The sequence below is a fragment of the Bos javanicus genome, chromosome 2 (assembly GCF_032452875.1).
Source record: "Bos javanicus breed banteng chromosome 2, ARS-OSU_banteng_1.0, whole genome shotgun sequence".
Taxonomy (NCBI): domain Eukaryota; kingdom Metazoa; phylum Chordata; class Mammalia; order Artiodactyla; family Bovidae; genus Bos; species Bos javanicus.
The window spans coordinates 70,148,346-70,154,345 of NC_083869.1; the positions used below are offsets into that span (position 1 = coordinate 70,148,346).

The 6,000-nt window shown below is 39.1% G+C and overlaps 1 long non-coding RNA gene across 2 annotated transcripts; it reads right to left on the bottom strand.

Moving 5' to 3' along the window:
* Nucleotides 1-290: 290 nt before the first annotated feature.
* Nucleotides 291-4,453, bottom strand: LOC133261143 (uncharacterized). Of its 2 annotated transcripts, XR_009741029.1 has the most exons (3): nucleotides 3,999-4,413; nucleotides 748-1,011; nucleotides 291-601 (listed from the first exon to the last, which is right to left on the bottom strand). It is a non-coding gene; the product is annotated as an uncharacterized LOC133261143 (long non-coding RNA). The 2 variants fall into 2 exon arrangements; XR_009741028.1 differs by having other exon boundaries at nucleotides 291-1,011; nucleotides 3,999-4,453.
* Between the last annotated feature and the right edge of the window lie 1,547 nt (nucleotides 4,454-6,000).

Genomic DNA, 6,000 nt, shown 5'->3' on the forward strand with positions numbered 1-6,000 from the left:
ATGGTTCTGCCAATTACAAATTGGGAGCTTTTGGCGGATTATTTAAATTTTCTATGCTTCAGTTGCCTCATCTATAAAATGAGATTAACAATAGAACTCATTCTATAAGGATTATCAGTTCACCCTGGTCCTTTAAAAATCAGTTTTGAAAAGGAAACTATCAATAAAACAGCAGTAGTCATTCTGTTAATATGTGAAGTGAAACTGTTTCAGGAAGAGGGAACCCTTCCTGGGCCCGAAACTGGGCTCTTGTGTAACATTTGGAAATAAATTGTCCGAGGAGACACATGTGCTGACAAAGCAAGAGATTTTATTGGGAAAGGGCACCCGGGTGGAGAGCAGTAGGGTAAGGGAACCCAGGAGAACAGCTCTGCCACACAGCTTGCAGGTTTTATGGTGATGGGATTAGTTTCCGGGTTGTCTTTAGCCAATCATTCCGACTCAGAGTCCTTCCTGGTGGTGCACGCCTTGTTCAGCCAAGATGGATGCCAGAGAGGAGGATTCTGGGAGGTGGTCGGACATGTGGTGTCTCCTTTTGACCTTTCCCGAACTCTTCTGGTTGGTGGTGGCTTATTAGTTCTGTGTTCCTTACCAGGACCTCCTATTGTAAAATAACTCATGCAAATAGTTACTATGGTGCCTGGCCAGGGTGGGCAGTTTCAGTCAATATGCTTCCCCTAACAAAATGGTATAGGAGAAACTGCTTTGAAAAGCTAAGACCACTCTGACAATATTCTGAAAACATACCTGTTTGTATCCTTCATGCAGATGAATTCAGACAACTGCTACTCTGGGAAAACACCTAATTTGTCACACTAGTAGATGTATCCAGTACAAAATAGCATAGATAAACTTCAGCTCTGACATACTTCAGAATTTTTAAACATCAAATTCAATATTGAATGGAAATCAAGTTTCACTTTTTGAGAGAAAAATTAGGTCTTTGTCTTTGATGTCTTCATAGATCCAGGGTTTTCTATGGCAGTGGGGTCCTCTTTTAATAGAACACTTCTGTCAATTGAAAAAAAAAAAGAGAGAACATGAACCTTAACAATATAAGAATTTTTAATTTATAAAGCATTAATATACAGAATTTCTATGCTAATAAAATATTATATACATTAAGAATATATGCAAAGAATATAAAATTTCACATAATGAATGAAAAAAAAAGTGGTTGCCATTTTTCTCTGTGTATTTCAATGCATTATCTTGTGCAAATGATAGGATATACACATCCTACTTGGGAGACAGCTGCTTACTCTTAATTGAATAAGAACAAATGGCTGATCAAAACAACAATGAGATACTACTACACACCCATTAAAATGCTAAAATCTGAAACAAAGACAACAGGAAATGCTGGTGAAAGATGCAGAGCAAAGGAACTCTCATTTATTGCTGGCAAGAATGCAAAATGGTGAAGTCACTTTGGAAGACAGTTTGACAATTTTTAACAAAACTGAACACGGACAGGGAGGCCTGGCATGCTGCGATTCATGGGGTAGTAAAGAGTCAGATACGACTGAGCGACTGAACTGACTGAAACACAGTATTATTACAGGATCTAGCAATCAGGCTCCCAGGTATTTACTCAAATGAAGTGAAAACTTATGTCCACACAAAAACATGTGTATAAATGTTTATAGCAACTTTATTCGTAATTACCAAAGCTTGGAAGCAACCAAGATGTCCTTTCATAGGTGAATAGATAAATAATCTGTGATAATCCATACAACGGAATATTATTGAGCAATAAAAAGAAATGAGCTATCAAGCTATAGAAAAACATGGAGGAAACAAATGCACTTTGCTAAGTGAAAAAAGACACTTGGAGAAGACTGTGTGTGTATGATTCTGCCTGACATTCTGGAAAAGGCAAAATTACAGAGACAGTAAAAAGATCAGTGGTTGCCAGGGTTTCAGATGGGGGGATGGTGGGAGAGTGGGTGGAGGAATGAATAGGTGGAGCAAAAGCAGTATAACTATTCCATATGACACCATAATGGTGGATATAGGACATGCATTTGTCAAAACCCAAGGCAAAAGTGAACTGTATGGACTTTTCCTAATAATAGTATATCAATAGTGGCTCACAAATTAGATATACCACAGGAATGCAACATGTTAATAGGAAAACCTGGATGTGGAAAGAGGGGGACATAAGATATCTGTTTGCACCTTCTGTGTAATTTTTAAAATAAACCTAAAATGGTTTTAAAATAAAAACTATTTTAAAAGTCTATATTCAAAAAATAATTAGTCACTTTGACTGATTTGACTTTAGTGGCTCTTTGAGAACAATATCAGACATTAGAGTGAAGTCTTCAGGGATCATGTTTACAAAATGGTAAGGAAAGGCCTGTGTTTTCCAAACCTTCTGTTCGAGGTGAAAGTCTGTGTTGCCTTTCTGGAAGGACTTTGAAGCAGGCCAAATTTGAATCTGTGCTCTAATACTTATCATCACATAGCCATGAGCAGTTCACTTAACTGTTATCTCAGTTTCCATATCTGTAAAATGGAGACAACTGTACAATGTCTAACCTTATAGGATTAATATAAGGAATAATTCAGGATACATATGTAAAAAACTAGCTAGCACGAGGCACCAATGAACCAACAGCTTTTGTTAGGAAAACCCAAGTAACTATGTCCTAAGAACTATCATTACATATTCTACCTTAGCTTATACACTTATTGAAATTAAGACTCATGATGTCTATTAGAAATTCTCTCAATGACACTCAACTTTACTGAAGCATAGGAAATAACTGGGAACTGTAATAGTTCTAAGAAATGAAATAAAATGAGGCTAATGTAAATAAAAAAGAGTTACCTACTGGCTTTTCCCAATTAATTAGCATACATTCAATTATTCATACCTTAGGGAACTCATTTAGGCAATCAGGTATCCCATAAATATTCATCTTATTTACCTTCAGTGTCTCTGTCATTAGGATTGGAAATTGGCAGTGTTTTCTCAAGATATTTCACAACTGGTTGCTTTGAAAAAAATTACCTGGGACTCAACTCGTATGTCATTAACAGTGAAAATGATCCGCCACAAGAATGCTGAATTAACAAAGGGATGCTCAGTCCTCATTGTCGCCCATTGGCTCAGGCATCCATCCTCTGAGACAGGAGCGCTCTCAGTGGGTCGGCAATGGGACTGTAAAGGTGCCATTCTGACCTTCGGCCACTAGCATGTGCTCTTGAATAGTTTTTCATGGCAGTCAGGCCCTGGGCCCAAAGGAATGGAGAGGCTACACCTCTGGTTCTAATTTGTGGAAGAGGCAGAAAGAATGTGATTTATAAGTGTGAAAGCAGTGCGCCACCAACGCAGACATGACCTCATATAAGGAGACTCTTCAAGAGACCAAGATTGGCAGAGACAGCATTAGCCAAGGGGAATATGCCATCAGGATGGGCCACATAATTTGCAGGACCCAGTGCAAAATGAAAATGCAGGGTCCTCTGTTCAAAAATTAAGCATTTCAAGACAGCAACGGTGGGGTCCTTCTGAGTGTTAGGCCCTTTGTCTCTGTGCAGGTTGTACTCTCGAGGCTGGCCCTGTGTGCAATACAATGATACTTTCTTCTGAACTGCCTGGCCTCAGACAACAAAACAAGGCTGAGTGACCCTCCCTGGTTTTTAGGAAGCCAGTTTTGCATTATAGCTACTATCTATGAGTGCTTATTAAAGCCAGGTCCTATGCTAGGCTCTGACATTATCTCTAACCCTTAGGATATGCCTCCAAAATAGACTTCAGTGTCTCCATTTTAAAGGTAAAGAGATTATTAGAGAGAACAAGTGACTTACACAGAGCACAGAAGTGACTGAATCAGGGTAGAAACCCAGGTTTGTCGCTCTGCCTTCAAAGCCCATGTGCTTCTTATGTGGATCATGTTGCTAGTGTAAAGTAGGAACTTAGAAACATCTGAAATATAGCATGGTGCTGTTTGGGGGGTAACTTTTCTATTTCCAATCATTTTATTTACCTTTAAAGATATTGCGGCACTCCTCAGTTCCCCTCACCAAGTTGAGCACTCCCTTCTTCCTGTGATAGGAAACACTGCAAAATAAAATTTACAGAACAAATTACAAGTGTGGCTTCCACCTCTTGCCCTCCAGGCTGCAGACAAAAGCTCTTTTCATTGTGTCAGCTGAATAGTATAAACTAACAGGACGATTTAGTTTCCAAGAGGAGCCTAGTCTAAACGTTTTTGATTCACATTTGAAATAAATCAATATGGTACAGGACGGGTCATGAAAGACCCTTTGAGAAGGGAAAGGTCTTCAGAATATAGAGTAGGTCCAAGTTTTCCTCTAACTTTCCCACTCACAAATTGTGTAAAAAACAGGAGTTTGGGGGTGGGAGTGTATCATGGAATGGCATTTTGAGGGTCTTTTCTTGCTTAATGGTAAGGAAACAATTCCAGAATGTCCCCACCTTCCGAAAGGAAGGCTCCTTTTGTTTGAAGCTTAGCTACTTTGGTTGCCATGAAGACAGAATCAGTCCAAAGGACCTCTTTACGCTGTGCTCCTGTTGGAAGCCATGGCCCCTCGCAGCCAACAAACAGCATGAGTGGTCCAGCTTTCCCAAAGCTCCGCAGCTCATTAGAGCCATCAGTTAACCCCCTGCCCCTGCCCGTTGCCTACTTATTGTAATTAATTTTATGGCCCCTTTAAAAAAAGAGAGAAAAGAAAAGGGAGACCTCTACATTTTATGCTACATTGAACAAGCAATTGAAAGTTGCAGGGAAGGAAAAAAAAAAAAAAAAATCCCAGCACCAAATGTTTAGCAGTCTTTTCTTCTACTTTAAATGAGCAACCTATTTAAATCAATTATCGGCTCAAAATGAGCAGGCTGATCTAATTAGTCTTGGCCCCTGGTGGGTTAATGAATGAAAGGGAGGTGTTGGGTAGATGTGGGCTTTCTCTGGAGTCTTTGGAACTGACCACACTAACATAGATCCCTTCTGGGTTTCTAACTCTTACCAGGAAGAATTATAGAAATAAATAAAGAGAGGCAAAGGGTGAGAGAGTAGAATGAGAGGCACAGTGGAGAAATATTAGTTCCATTAGCAGAATGACTAAGCATTGCATGGCATATTTTCAGCCTGTGTTTTACTAGGCACTGATCATTAGTGTTTGATAAGTAGTTCAGAATTGTAAATAAATCAATTTGTGTTTTCTTTAAGCGTGTTTGAAATGGAACAACGTATTGACTTCAGAGGAAAACATGCTGGTGAGTGATAGCAGCACAAGCCCTGAATCTTTGCACAAAAACCTCCTCCCTCTTCCCAACCTCATATCCAGCCCTCTATTCAATCACAATGGCACAGGGAATTAACATATGGTTAATTAGGGAACTAATATAAGGAAGCAGGAGTGGGAAATTGATCAACAATAAGTTTGTGACTGTTGGACTGGAAGGTCTTAAGTTTCCCATTTTTTTAAATACGTCTTTGCGAGTATTCCTCTGAGCAAGGAAATAGATATTTGCTTTTTGGGTTATGACATTTCTTACCCCAAATGTTAACTCTCTGGTAAATGTTACAAGTGTTTACAGTTTGGGAATCTGATGTCTGTAACTTTTTGGGTTACTCCTTTCTAATGGAAATTACATGGGTCTTGAAGTCAAGCAAACCAGCTCTGTTTCTGAAATGTGTGACCTTAAGGAGCATTTTCCCCCCCTATCTCTGACCCTCAACTGTCTCATCTTTAATATGGAGACAATATCACTTGGTTGCTCTGAGAACTGAGATGATATCTGTAAGGTGGCCACTATGTATGCCCTATGTCTCTCCTTTGAAGAGTGTACCTAAGGATGTTTTGGCAAAAGGTAGAAGAGTTCTTATATTTTTCAAAATGATGCAACAGGATGTGAATCTTTCTGTGTTAATTTTCACTTGAATGTGATCACTTTTTTAAAGACACTACTTGAAGAAATGTAATAGTGAGTCTCGGGTAACCAAACTCTTGCCTCCAATTGAGGTT